General features: G+C 44.4%; 1 pseudogene; it reads left to right on the forward strand.

Moving 5' to 3' along the window:
- Window positions 1-1,285: 1,285 nt before the first annotated feature.
- Window positions 1,286-7,581, forward strand: LOC101031366 (tubulin beta chain-like; annotated as a pseudogene).
- The last annotated feature ends 7,893 nt before the right edge of the window (window positions 7,582-15,474 follow it).

The following is a 15,474-nucleotide window of genomic DNA, read 5'->3' on the forward strand; positions in this document are numbered from 1 at the left end:
GGCCAGGGCAGATGGTTCCTGACATGGTTTCTGGCTGGGTAGTAGTCGTGGAGCCTCAACAGCCTGAGCAACTGGCATCTCAGGAACCTTCAGGACACTTGAAAATTGACTTAAGGAACTCTCCTGCACTACAGATGTGCTTGGGATGGCCTGCTGCATTTGAAGTAGGGCGTGCAGGTCTTCGACAGCCTGAGAGGCCTGTGGATCCACAATAGGAAAGGATTGGGCAGATAGAGACTGCCCTACATGGACCTGGGTAGCCAGTGACTGGGTTACAGAAATCGAACTAGGTGGTGGAGGCTGAGTTTGAGAGGCCCTAGGAAGATTCTGCAGCGAGTCCTGTGAGGTCACAAGCACCAGGGGCTGGCTCAGGGAGACCGCAGGGACCTGGAGGTGGCTCTGAGAGGCCATGGGGACAGCAGGTTGGCTGTTAGAGGCCAAAGAAACCACAGGCCGGCTCTCAGAAGTACAAATGGCTACAGGGTGTGTAGCAGAGATGGAGGGAGCTACAATCAGGCTCTTAGAGGTCTGGAGGATGGAAGGCACTGAAGGCACAGGCTGGTGAAGAGGCAACACGGGCCACTCTGGATGGGTGGGGGGCAGTTGCTCGATGGACGGCGGCTGGGCATCCGAGACTGGGGAGCCAACGATCTCTGAATTTTTGTCACCTTCAGGCTTGGGACCCAGATCTTCTTTGCCAAAGTCTTGAGAGGCATCGCTCCCCTTGACCCCTTCCTCTCCATCTTTGTCCCTGCTCTTTTTTCCCAGCTGTTCTTCTACGTGGACGGAGACAGGCATGGTCAGGAACGCCTCTTTCCGAAGGGTCCTCCGACGGCGCCGCGGCTGCATCAGCCAGTTGGCGGAGATGTTCTGGATGCTCACAGAAAGGCGGTGGCTGGCGCTCTGGCGCAGAGCCTCCACGACGCAGGCAGAGGGCATACAGGAGTCCTTCAAAGCCACTTCCGAGGGCAGCTCGATGTTGCCAGTGTACCAGGAAGCCCACCAGAGGAGGCTGAGAAAGATGGTGCTGGAGCCCAGGTAGACCAGCATGTCGTAGAAGGCCAGGTCCAAGAAGACGCCAGTGAGCAGCATCCCCAAGCCCACTGTGTCGAAGACGACGGCCAGCCCGAAGAAATGCAGGCAGCGACCCAAGCTCCACTGCTTCCCGGCCATACTGACCGTTCTTACTGGAAGTTATGACGCTCGTACTCTCGCCGCCGCATGGCCCAAAGAGTCCACGAGGCCACCTGCGCAGCCACAGGATGGCTGAGGCCGCTAGGTCCCCATGGCAACACCGTCGGGGCGCGTCGCTCAGGGGACGGAACCAGAGGGCGTGAAAATTAGGCCACTTATCTCCAGGCAGGTGCGCATGCGCAGTACGCCCCGTCGCCTGCGCGGCCGCTTTCTGCGCCTGCGCAGCGATCTTTGCGGTGTGTTCCAGCGAGTCCGCTTCTGCGGGCAGCCTGGGACCCTCAGGCTCTGGGTCTTGATTCCAGGCGTGTTTGCCCTAGTGACGATTATTAACATACTTCCGCTAGTTAATAGCTGACCTAGAGTTGAATTGGCTTTAGTTTCTTCCCTTTTGTTGTTTCACGGTTTTTTCTTTTGACGTGTTTATCCAGAACCTTCATACTTAACACTAAAAAGCGGGGGCTGCTTTTCCCACTGCTCGCAACTGCGAAAGACTGGAAAAATGTGACAAAAATTGAAAAACTGGCTGGAACCAGAAAATTAAATAGCTTAAAAAGGAGCTCATTTTGGCTGGGCGCAATGGCTCATTCCGGTAATCCCAGCACTTTGGGAGGCAGAGGAGGGCGGATCGTTTGAGACAAGGAGTTTAAGACCAGCCCGGTCAACATGGTGAAACCCTGACTCTACTGGAAAATATAGAAGTTAGCCGGGTGTGGTGGCAGGCGCTTATAATCCCAGCTACTTGGGAGGCCAAAGCAGGAGAATCACTTGAAGCAGAGAGGCAGAGGTGGCAGTGAGCCGAGATCGTGCCACTGCACTCCAGCTAGGGTAACAGAGTGAGACTCTGTCTCAAAAGAAATAAAAATAAAAGAATTAGAAAATAATGCTCGATTTTTTTTTTTTTAACCACCCTCTGTTTCAATCAGAAAGTATAGTTATCTCCTTGGGCCTGGCTTGGTAATGCCAGCACTTTGAGAGGCTGAGGCAGGTGGCTCATTTGAGGTCAGGAGTTTGCGACTAGCCTGGCCAAAATAGTGACATCCCATCGCTACTTAAAATACAAAAAAATTAACCAGGCATGGCTGGGCACGGTGGCTCACGCATGTAATTCCAGCACTTCGGGAGGCCGAGGCGGCTGGATCACCTGAGGTCAGGGGTTCAAGACCAGCCTGGCCAACATGGTGAAACCTGTTCTCTACAAAAATACAAAAATTAGCTGGGCATGATGGTGGGTGCCTGTAATCCCAGCTACTTGGGAGGCTCAGGTGGAAGAATTGCTTGATCCCGGCAGTCGGAGATTGCAGTGAGCCAAGATTGCACCATGACACTGTGGCCTGGGCAACAAAGTGCAACTCCATTTCCAAAAAAAAAAAAAAGCCAGGAATGGTAGTTCATGCCTATACTCCCAGCTACACCGGAGACTGAGGCAGGAGAATCGCTGGAACCCAGGAGGTGAAAGTTTCAGTGAGAGGAGAGTGTGACACTGCACTCCAGACTGGGTGACAGAGCAAGACTCCATCTCAAAAAATAAATAAACTATCTCCTCATTTGGTTTCATCTGATACTACTTTGATACAAGAGCCACTTCTAAATGAACGCTATTTCTTTTTTTTTTTTTTTTTTTTTGAGGCGGAGTTTCACTCTTGTTACCCAGGCTGGAGTGCAATGGCGCGATCTCGGCTCACCGCAACCTCCGCCTCCTGGGTTCAGGCAATTCTCCTGCCTCAGCCTCCTCAGTAGCTGGGATTACAGGCACACGCCACCATGCCCAGCTAATTTTTTGTATTTTTAGTAGAGACGGGGTTTCACCATGTTGACCAGGATGGTCTCGATCTCTCGACCTCATGATCTACCCGCCTCGGCCTCCCAAAGTGCTGGGATTACAGGCTTGAGCCACCGCGCCCGGCTATGAACGCTATTTCTTAGCTATTACATTAGCTCGAAGCGCAGTCCCCAAGCAGCAGCAGCAACTGGGAACATGTTACAAATGTAAATTACAAAGTGCCACCCAGACTGCCTGAATCAGAAACTCAGGACTGGGTCAGCCCTGGGATTTTGTTGTTGTTGTTTGGTTTGGTTTGGTTTGAGACAGAGTCTCGTTCTGTTGCCCAGGCTGGAGTTCAGTGGTGCGATCTCGGCTCACTGCAATTTCTGCCTTCTGGGTTCAAGCGATTTTCCTGCCTCAGCCTCCCAAGTAGCTAGGTTTACAGGTGCACGTCACCATTCCCAGCTAATTTTTTTTTTTTTTTTTTTTTTTTGAGATGGAGTTTCACTCGTTACCCAGGCTGGAGTGCAATGGCGAGATCTCGGCTCACCGCAACCTCCGCCTCCTAGGTTCAGGCAATTCTCCTGCCTCAGCCTCCGGAGTAGCTGGGATTACAGGCACGTGCCACCATGCCCAGTTAATTTTTTGTATTTTTAGTAAAGACGGGGTTTCACCATGTTGAACAGGATGGTCTCGATCTCTTGACCTCGTGATCCACCCGCCTCAGCCTCCCAAAGTGCTGGGATTACAGGCTTGAGCCACCACGCCCGGCTACCAGCTAATTTTTGTATGTTTAGTAGAGATGGGGTTTCACCATGTTAGGCTGGTCTTGAACTCCTGATGACCTCAAACAAATACACCCGCCTTGGCCTCCCAAAATGCTGGAATTACAGGCATGAGCCACTGCACCTGGCCAGCCCTGTTTTAATAAGCACTTTAATACAAGCTGGAGTTTAAGAACCACTGAGCTATTACAGTACTTTAGGGCTGTCAGATTAAATACAGACTACTCAGATAAACACTGAATAATTTTTTAGTATAATTGGAACCCAAATACTGTCTGAGATATGCTTATAATTTAAAAATCCAGAGTTTATCTGAAATTTAAATTTAAGTGGGCACACTATATTTTTATTTGCTAACTATGGTAGTGCTATTTAAATCTTTCTCATGTAGTTTTTAATTTTGGACTTACAAGAACATAAGATGGGCCGGGCGCGGTGGCTCAAGCCTGTAATCCCAGCATTTTGGGAGGCCGAGGCGGGTGGATCACGAGGTCAAGAGATCGAGACCATCCTGGTCAACATAGTGAAACCCCGTCTCTACTAAAAATACAAAAAATTAGCTGGGCATGGTGGCACATGCCTGTAATCCCAGCTACTGAGGAGGCTGAGGCAGGAGAATTGCCTGAACCCAGGAGGCGGAGGTTGCGGTGAGCCGAGATCACGCCATTGCACTCCAGCCTGGGTAATAAAAGCGAAACTCTGTCTCAAAAAAAAAAAAAAAAAAAAAAAAAATAAGATGAATGCGTCCTTTTTTAGGTTAACTGCTTTTTTCTTTTTTGTTGAGATGGAGTGTCGCTGTGTTTCCCAGGCTGGAATGTGCAGTGGCACAATCTCAGGTCACTACAACCTCCACCTCCCGAGTTCAAGTGATTCTCCTGCCTTAGCCTCTGGAGGATTACAGGCATATCTGGGATTACAGGCATGCACCACCATGCCTGGCTAATTTTTTTCTATTTTCAGTAAAGACAGGGATTCACCATGTTAGACAGGCGAGTCTCGAACTCCTGACCTCTAATGATCCATCCATCTCCCAAAGTACTAGGATTACAGGCGTGAGCCACCATGCCTGGCCTGCATTTTTCTTTATATGAGTAATTTCATAAAGAAAATCTAAAAAAGATGACAAAATTGATTTAAAAAAAAGAAACACTATTCACTGAAAAGGCAGTATGAGCCAGGTGCAGTGGCTCATGTCTGTAATCTCAGCACTTTGGGAGGCCGGACAGGTGGATAGCTTGAGGTCAGGAATTCGAGACAGCCTGACCAACATGGTAAAACCCTTTCTCTACTAAAAATACACAAATTAGCTGGGCATAGTGGCAGGCACCTGTAATCCCATCTACTTGGGAGGCTGAGGCAGAAGACTCACTTGGACCTGAGAAGCAGAGGTTGTAGTGAGCCGAGATCGCATGACTGTACTCCAGCCTGGGCAACACAGGAATCTCGAACTCCTGACCTCAGGTGATCCGCCCACCTTGGCCTCCCAGAGTGCTGGAATTACAGGCTTAAGCCACTGTACCCAGCCAGGACATACTTTTGTTTCTTGAAATACCCACTCTTGGTACAGTCTTTCCCACCCACTTGCTAGGCTAACAGAGCATAGGAGGAGCCAGAGGGTTTATATTCAACCCCAACACCTCTGAAGGTCCTTCAGTGGAGCCTGAATAAAAGTGTAAACAAAAATCGTGGCCATCTCCTTTTTTCTACTGGTTATAGGGCCGTTGCAGAATCCTGAGAAGGAAGAATGTCTTCTACATGTGACTCAGGTTGTCTTGATTAAATAAGAGTAAAACATCTAAACTCTTTTATGTTTTCTCCTCCTATAACAGAATACACACTCTGGGTGATTTATAAAGAATAGAAGTTTAAGGCTGGGTGTGGTGGCTCACTCCTGTAGTCCCAGCACTTTGGGAGGTCGAGGTGGGCAGATCACCTGAGGTCAGGAGTTCGAGACCAGCCTTGCCAACATGGTGAAACCCCATCTCTAGTAAAAATACAAAAATTAGCTGGACGTGGTGGTGGAAAGCTGTAATTCCAGCTACTTAGGAGACTGAGGCAGGAGAATTGCTTGAACTCAAAAGGCAGAGATTGCAGTGAGCTGAGATCCTGCCATTGCAGTACAGCCTGGGTGACAAGATCAAGACTTTGTCCCCTGAAAAAAAAAAAGAAAGAAAATATTTGGGCTGGGCGTGGTGGCTCAGGCCTGTAATCCCCACATTTTAAGCAGACAAGATGAGAGGATCACTTGGACCCAGGAGTTTGAGAACAGCCTGAAAAACATAGTGAGACCCATCTCTATTAATTTACTTTATTATTTATTTATTTATTTATTTATTTTTGAGACAGACTCTCACTCTGTTTTCCAGGCTGGAATGCAGTGGCATGATCTTGGGTCAGTGTAACCTTCGACTTCCCAGTTCAAGCGATTCTACTGTCTCAGCCTCCTAAGTAGCTGAGATTACAGGTGAGGGCCACCACCCCCAGCTAATTTTTGTATTTTAGTAGAGATATGTTTTCACCAAGTTGGTCAGGCTGGTCTCAAACTCCTGACCTCATGATCCACTTGCCTCGACCTCCCAAAGTGTTGGGATTACAGGTGTGAACCACCGCACCTGGCCCTCTAATAATCTAAACATTTTTAATAAATACAAGAAAACATTTGTTAGGTATATAGCAGCTAACAGAAAGGTATCTGAACATAAAATTAAGAAATACCATATTGAGGCCGGGCGCGGTGGCTCAAGCCTGTAATCCCAGCACTTTGGGAGGCCAAGGCGGGTGGATCACAAGGTCAAGAGATCGAGACCATCCTGGTCAACATGGTGAAACCCCGTCTCTACTAAAGGTGCAAAAAATTAGCTGGGCATGTGGCGCGTGCCTGTAATCCCAGCTACTCTGGAGGCTGAGGAAGGAGAATTGCCTGAACCCAGGAGGCAGAGGTTGCAGTGAGCCGAGATCACGCCATTGCACTCCAGCCTGGGTAACAAGAGCGAAACTCCGTCTCAAAAAAAAAAAAAAGAAAGAAATACCATATTGAATCCAGAAGTACATTAAAAAACACATTAAAAAGCAGCAAAGTGGCCAGGCCCTCCTGGGTGGGGGGACTGGGTCTGGGATGGGTTTCCTCCTCATCAACAAGATCTGGGAGGAGTACCCAGACAGGATCACGAACACGTTCAGTGTGGTGCCCTCACCCAAGGTGTCAGACACGGTGGTGGAGCCCTACAATGCCACCCTCTCCGTTTTGTAGGAAACACAGACAAGACCAAATGCATGGATAACGAGGCTCTCTATGACATTTGCTTCAAAACCCTAAAGCTGCTACAGCCACCTGCGGTGACCTGAACCACCTGGTGTCTGCCACCATGAGTGGGGTCACTACCTGTCTGTGCTTCCCAGGCCAGCTCAGTGCTGACTTTGGGAAGCTGGCTGTGAACATGGTCCTGTTCCCCCACCGACACTTCCTCATTCCCAGCTTTGCCCCCCTGACCAGCCAGGGAAGTCAGCAGTCCCAGACCCTGACAGTGCCCGAGCTCACCCAGCAGATGTTGGATGCCAACAACATGATGGTGGCCTGAGACTCCTGCCATGGCTGCTATCTGGCAGTGGCTGCAGTGATCAGAGGCCACGTCCATGAAGGAGGTGGACGAGCAAATGCTTAATGTTCAAAACAAGAACAGCAGCTACTTTGTTGAGTGGATACCCAAGAATGAGAAAACGGCTATCTGTGACATCCCGCCCCAAGGGCGAAAAATGTCCACCACCTTTATTGGCAACAGCAGGACCATCCAGGAGCTGTTCCCCAGGGCTACTTCAGGCCGCTCTATGCCTTGGGGCTAATTCTGATACACAAGTTGGAAACCTAATATCATCCCAACCTGGGCATCATCAATCTTAGCCTGCATGAATCTCAAATCCCGGAATCTTCACACTTTTAGAAGTCCATTTTCGTTCGTACCTTATGAATTCAAAGTTTGTAGCCTCACTCCCTCGGCATTGATAGGTATATGAAATAAAAGGGTGTGAGATTCAGATAACGCTTTTAAGGCACCCTCTCTCTAACTTAAACATTTTGCTTTTCACCTACTGATTTTTTTAACATACTTCTTGGACCTATGTTTGAAGAGCTGTTCCAACTATAATGTTCTGGGGGCAAATTAAGTTTTCAAGTAAGATTTTGTTTGAGTTGAAGAATTAACTGACTTTTTAAAAGTTTATAACATTCAATGAAGAGGAATTTATTTAAAGAAAATAAATCTTACCTAGTAGATTATGGGCAGGCCTAATTACACAGGAGGAATTTCTCATTCAAGTAATTGTTAAGACTGTTTTCTAACTAATAACCTTTGAAATGCATCTTTGCTACCTTAACTCAGTCAGGATTGAGATCAGATTCTTCACTTTCTTTATCTCTAGGAAAATGAAAAGAAACTCTTAGTATTAATTGAGCACTGAACTACATACTCAGGGAGAATCTAGAAATGTGAAAGACATCGTTTCAGTCATCAGATAATACGGTAGAGTAGGAAAATAGTTAAACAATCAGTCATATAATCAGTACCCTAAGTATAGTGTAGGGAAATGTTCACAGTGAGGTGCAGAAGAGAAGAAACACAGAGATCCCTCCTAACTTGGATGATTAGGAGACTCCAAGGAGAAGGCAGCATTTATGATGTGTTGGATAAAGGATAAAACTTCATCAGGAAGAAGAACAATGGAAGTCAATACCTCTATTAGATGAAATAGCTCGAGCAGGGATAGAGAAGTGCAAGTTGTAATCAGAGAAGGCTGCATGAACCTCACAGGCCAGACTAAAGCACCAGGTGGTGGTAATGGCAGATAAAGCGAAAAAATTTCATAGAAGACTGTGGAAATTTTGGAGTACCAAGCCATTTTGTCATAAGTTAGGAGTCAGTTCATTTTCTCATCATTACCTATTTTGTTTTCACGGTTTTTTATAAAAGTGTTTGCTTTGGATCTGGGTTCAAATTTTGCTCTGCCTGTCACTTACTAGCGATGTGACATCAGCAAGCTCATGTAACTTGAGCTTCAGTTTCCCTGTTGGTAAGATGGTGAAAATGCCTCACACACTTGTGACAATTAAATAAAATAAGAGCATGCAGTACAACATCTAGCATGTAGTAGGCAACTATTTTTTGGAAATTATATATTTATTGCTAATTTGAAGTACGTTATGCTTTTGTGGCACTGCTTTGAAGATTTTAATTCCTTAGACTGTATTTTGGTTTTTGAAGGTCTTGAATCTGTCACCCTGATGGCATTCTAATTTATTCATCTTCACAAAATTTGACAACTACCACTACCTCCTCTTCTATGCTCTTCTGTATCTGAGAAAGAAGATATCCTTTACGCCATGGTTTTGTGTATATGGTTTGATCTTCTAACCCAGCTCTTCTCTAGTGGAGACTCCAAGGAACTGTTGGCTGATCTGATTGAAGAAGCCCAGTATGTGGCCTCACCACCCTGTTTATAAATTTTCTCATAATGTTTTGATGAATTCTTAGCTACAAGAGGGCAAGTACTTAGCCTGGGATTCCAGGATCACCATAATCTGCTGCTGTATCTATTTTTTTGCTTTATCTACCATCGCAGTCTAATGCTCTAATCTAGCCCAAGAGGTTTATTCAACAGTTCAGATCACAACATGCCTGCTACCTTATTAGTTGTATTTGGTTTCAGAGATACAATCCAACTCCGATTAAAATTAGGAAATCCTGTGCCCAGTTGAAAGTTCCAGATTTGAATCTTTATTCCATTTACTTATTAGCTTTATAAACTGGAGCAAGTCATTCGCTGCCTATCACAGGACTATGTGGTGAGATGCAAATGGATTAACTATAAAGGATTATTAACATTGAACTTTAGTAAAAATATGATTAACTATCCATCTCAAAGATAAATAAAAATTTTATTCTAATATTCTAATGGAAGCTCAATAAATTTACTGATAAATTTTAAAAATCAGCTGATAGTAATTATATTAGCAAATTTTTTATATTAATCTTACTTTTACACTTACTGTTTTATGACAGGTAATTTTCTGAACAATATTTCAGAAACATTTGAGACATGTACAAATGAGTTATAAATGTGCATGACACAATATTAAACCTTTTTTGCACTGGAAGGATTCTTATTGGTTGAAGCACTGTCAATTGTCAAAAAGTCTGGGGGGATTCCATACACTTTTGAAAACTGTTTTCTTTACCTCTACTGCATAAAAGCTGTTTGTCAGCTTTAAAGGAGATATTCATATTTTTCCTCTTATTCTTAATTTGATTTCAGAAGGGCTTATACATCCCTCTGTGACACCATAGATATCCCAAAGGTTTAGAATGGCACTCACATATTGTGGGATATATGGAAATGAAGGAAGCATTTTCACTAATGTAAAGAGGGCATCAGACCTGTTTCCTTGCCTCTGGCATTTACTACCTGTGTGTAGTAAATGAACAAGGTGAACAAGCTTTCAACCTTTCTTTTTTAACTTTCTCATCCCACTCAGCAGAAATTTCTCAGCAGTTTAATAAACAGTTGTGATTATCTTGAGCACCTGGTTGATTTTTAATCTTAAAACCATTGCAAAGCAGCACACTGAGCAGGTTGCCTTCACTCATGCTGGCTGACCCAGTTGAGCTGAAATTTGTCCCGTCTCCAGCAAATGCGTACAATTTCATGGCATTCACTTTGTATCCTCACCTCATTCCTGGCTCTGCCTATCCTCTTTATGCCTATTTTCTCTTCAGATTTATTTTTCTTACCTATATTTGTTTTTGTAGCCTATTAATCTATGGAGGCTGCCTTAAATTTTTCCTGGAAGGACACAGGTGCAGGACATTTAATAAAATCGATAATACCCACTTTTCAAAGCTACTGTAATATATGTAATGAGTGATACACATAGTAGGTATCAATTTTTTTAAATGAATCAAAGAATATTGGTTATAACTACTTTGAACTGAGAAAAGTTTAAATACTTTTATTTTGAAGGGAACATAGAGTTTCAGAAGAGCAGACTGGCCCATTGCCATGTGTCCAGAAGTCTTCTGTACTTTATATAAAGATAAATGAGGATGTCTGGAAGATGTTTTTCCTTTCAGCCTTAAGCCTGGTAAAATAGTCATGTTACTCATCTATATGGAGGCCTCCATCTATCTTGTATACAGCTCTCAGCCATCTTATTTCACAGAGTCTTGGGTGAACAAGAAAACTGCCTAATGGAGTTTTCTGGTGTATGTATTATGTCTTTGTAGAAGATATTTTACAGGACAGTTGTTCTGATTTAAATCACATATTTAAACGAACTAGATATAGTCAATAGAACTAGATGTTTCGAATGTTTATTGTGTGAATGATTTACACTTAATAAGCCTTGAATTTGTAAAAGGAAAAGCCATATTTAACTGGTGTAAACTGTCCCATGAACTTAGGATTCAAACGTGGTCACAATTAGTATTTTTAAAACTTAATCACTCAAATATCCACTTGCCTTATTAGCACAAAGTACATCATCTTCATCTTGGAATTTCTGCTTTTCTCTGAATTCTTCCAAGCACTTTAGTGACTTACACGGAACAGGTTCCTCAACGGCTTCCATATCCAAGATGGGTGTGGGGTGTGTATCCATGCATCTGCATATGCACAAGGGAGGCACACTAGAGTCTTCAGCCACCACTGTCCCTGTACTTCCCTGCCCCATGCTAGACTGTTGAAAACCAGTCTTTTTTTTTTTTTTTTTTTTTTTTTTTTGAGACGGAGTTTCGCTCTTGTTGCCCAGGCTGGAGTGCAATGGCGCGATCTCGGCTCACCGCAACCTCCGCCTCCTGGGTTCAGGCAATTCTCCTGCCTCAGCCTCCTCAGTAGCTGGGATTACAGGCACACGCCACCATGCCCAGCTAATTTTTAGTATTTTTAGTAGAGACGGGGTTTCACCATGTTGACCAGGATGGTCTCGATCTCTTGACCTCATGATCCACTCGCCTCGGCCTCCCAAAGTGCTGGGATTACAGGCTTGAGCCACCGCGCCCGGCCTGAAAACCAGTCTTAAACTGTCCAACAGGAGCTACAGGCTCACTGTTTACCCAGATGTTTGTGCAGGCCACCACAGTGCATCAGGGAAGGATCTTCCTGTGCTAAGCTCAGAATGTTCCATGGTGCCTATGGATGAGCACCCAAGATCACAGCTATTAGCACCCAGCTCTTTCAGTTCACATCATGGACACCTCTCAACTATTGTTCTAAGTGCGCTGTGAACAGTGAGTCAGGACTGGTCCTACATCTACCACCTCATACCCTTAGAACCACATTTCCCCTTACCATCATAAGCTCCTATGCCATCATTTTATTTTATTTTTTAAAGTTCCTGGCCAGGCATGGTGGCTCACGCCTGTAATCCCACCACTTTGGGCAGCCCAGAGGGGAGGATCACTTGAGATTCAGGAGTTTGAGACCAACCTGACCAACATGGTGAAACCCCATCTCTACTAAAAATACAAAAATTAGCCAGGTGTGGTGGCATATGCCTATAATCCCAGCTACCTGGGAGGGTGAGATAGGAGAATCACTTGAACCTAGGAGGTGGCGGTTGCAGTGAGCTGAGATTGTGCCACTGCACTCCAGCTTGGACAACAGAGCGAGACTCTATCTCAAAAAAAAAAAAAAAAAAAGTTCCCTAGACCTCTGGGAACTTAGATGGAGCCTCTAGAGATTCACCCTTCTCAAGGAGCTTTTCTCAGTTATCTCCCAGGTATTCATACCTACCCTTTGTGGAGGTGGTGATTCCAAAATAATTTTCTGCCACCTTCTTCTTAGGCAAAGGGGGGAAAATGGAACTAATTTCTGCCAGGGCATCCTGCTACATATCTAACTAATACCAAATGGAAGAGCAAGGGCTAAGTGATTTATATTGCAAGAGCCTTCATCTTGAAAATGAAGTCGACATGACCAAGAGAACAAATGATGAACTTAATAAATAAGTGTTGTTGGATGTGATGGAAAGTCAGAACTAATTATTTGTGATGTGAAGGATTGGGAGAAGTTTCAGATGATGAACCATGTTAGTAACTAGAAGGATACTGGAATGTGTTCTCTTACTGTTCAGGATTTTGATCTATATAAACACTGTTTCTCCCAGCACCTCACCTGACTGTACCTCCAAAAAGATACAGCAGAACTCCAGAATATGGAACCCAAAGTCCCATTTAAAAACTGTCATTTATCACAGTGTTGCAAAAGAGTAATTAGAACTCAACTCTTATTAATTTGCTTTCAGAGTTTATGGAGCTAAGGAATTGCCATGGAAATCATCAAATGGAAACCATTATTTAGTGTGTCTTGTAAAAACTTTTGCCATTGAGTCACTCTTTATTCAAAGTTGTGCCCCATTCACATGGAGACTCTGTCCTAGCTAAGCAAGGAGTGGGTCACCTTTTTACGCAGCAGTTTCTTGGTGCTTGAGTTGCCTATTAACAAGAGGACTCTTAGCCACAGCAACCAGGCAAGAAAAAGAAATAAAGGGTATTCGAATAGGAAAGGAGGAAGTCAAATTGTCTCTATTTGCAGACAACATGATTGTATATCTAGAAGACCCCATTGTCTCAGCCCAAAATCTCCTGAAACTGATAAGCAACTTCAGCAAAGTCTCAGGATACAAAATCAATGTGCAAAAATCACAAGCATTCCTATACACCAATAACAGACTTAAAGAGAGCCAAATCAAGAACGAACTGCCATTCACAATTGCTACAAAGAGAATAAAATACCTAGGAATACAACTAACAAGGAACGTAAAGGACCTCTTTAAGGAAACTACAAGCCACAGCTCAACGAAATAAGAGAGGATACAAACAGATGGAGAAACATTCCATGTTCATGGTTAGGAAGAATCAACATCGTGAAAATGGCCATACTGCCCAAAGTAATTTACAGATTCAACGCTATCCCCATCAAGCTACCAATGACCTTCTTCATAGAAATGGAAAAAAACACCTTTAACTTCATATGGAACCAAAAGAGAGCCCACATAGCCAAGTCAATTCTAGGCAAAAAGAACAGAGCGGGAGGCATCACACTACTGGACTTCAAACTATACTACAAGGCTACAGTAATCAAAACAGCATGGTACTGGTAACAAAACAGAGATATAGACCAATGGAACAGAACAGATGCCTCGGAGGCAATACAACATATCTACAACCATCTGATCTTTGACAAACTTGACAAAAACAAGCAATGGGCAAAGGATTCCCTGTTTAATAAACGGTGTTGGGAAAACTGGCTAGCCATGTGCAGAAAGCAGAAACTGAACCCCTTCCTGACACCTTATACTAAAATTAACTCCAGATGGATTAAAGACTTAAACATAAGACCTAACACCATAAGAACCCTAGAAGAAAATCTAGGCAAAACCATTCAGGACATAGGCATAGACAAGGACTTATGACCAAAACACCAAAAGCATTGGCAACAAAAGCCAAAATAGACAAACGGGACCTAATCAAACTCCACAGCTTCTGCATGGCAAAAGAAACAGTCATTAGAGTGAATCGGCAACCAACAGAATGGGAAAAAATTTTTGCAGTCTACCCATCTAACAAAGGGCTGATATCCAGAATTCACAAAGAACTAAAACAGATTTATAAGAAAAAAACAAACAAGCCCATTCAAAAGTGGGCGAAGGATATGAACAGATACTTTACAAAAGAAGACATACATGAGGCCAACAAACATATGGAAAAATGCTCATCATCACTGGCCATCAGAGAAATGCAAATCAAAACTACATTGAGATACCATCTCACGCCAGTTAGAATGGCGATCATTAAAAAATCTGGAGACAACAGATGCTGGAGAGGATGTGGAGAAATAGGGACACTTTTACACTGTTGGTGGGAGTGTAAGTTAGTTCAACCATTGTGGAAAACAGTGTGGCAATTCCTCAAGGACATAGAAATAGAAATTCCATTTGATCCAGCAATCCCGTTAAAGGGTATATATCCAAAGGATTATAAATCGTTCTACTATAAGGACACTTGCATACGAATGTTCACTGCAGCACTGTTTACAATAGCAAAGACCTGCAACCAACACAAATGCCCATCGATGATAGACTGGACAGGGAAAATGTGGCACATATACACCATGGAATATTATGCGCCAACAAAAACGATGAGTTCGTGTCCTTTGTAGGGACATGGATGAACCTGGAAACCATCATTCTCAGCAAACTGACACAAGAACAGAAAATCAAACACCGCATGTTCTCATTCATAGGCAGGTGTTGAACAATGAGAACACATGGACACAGGGAAGGGAGCATCCCACACTGGGGTCTGTTGGGGGGAAATGGGGGAGGAACAGTGGTGGGTGGGGAGTTGGGGAGAGACAGCATGGGGAGAAATGCCAGATATAGGTGAAGGGGAGGAAGGGAGCAAATCTCGCTGCCATGTGTGTACCTATGCAACAATCTTGCATGTTCTTCACATGCACCCCAAAACCTAAAATGCAATTTAAAAAAAATTAGCCAGGTGTGGCGGTGCACATCTGTAGTCCCAGCTATTCAGGAGGCTGGGGTGGGAAAATCGCTTGAACTTGGGAGGCAGAGGTTGCAGTGGGACCGGATTGAGTCACTGCACTCCAGCCTGGGCAACAGAATGAGACCCTGTCTCGAAAGAAAGAAAGAAGGAAGGAAGGAGGGAGGGAGGGAGGGAGGGA

This window comes from Saimiri boliviensis, chromosome 12 (genome assembly GCF_048565385.1).
Source record: "Saimiri boliviensis isolate mSaiBol1 chromosome 12, mSaiBol1.pri, whole genome shotgun sequence".
Taxonomy (NCBI): Eukaryota; Metazoa; Chordata; class Mammalia; order Primates; family Cebidae; genus Saimiri; species Saimiri boliviensis.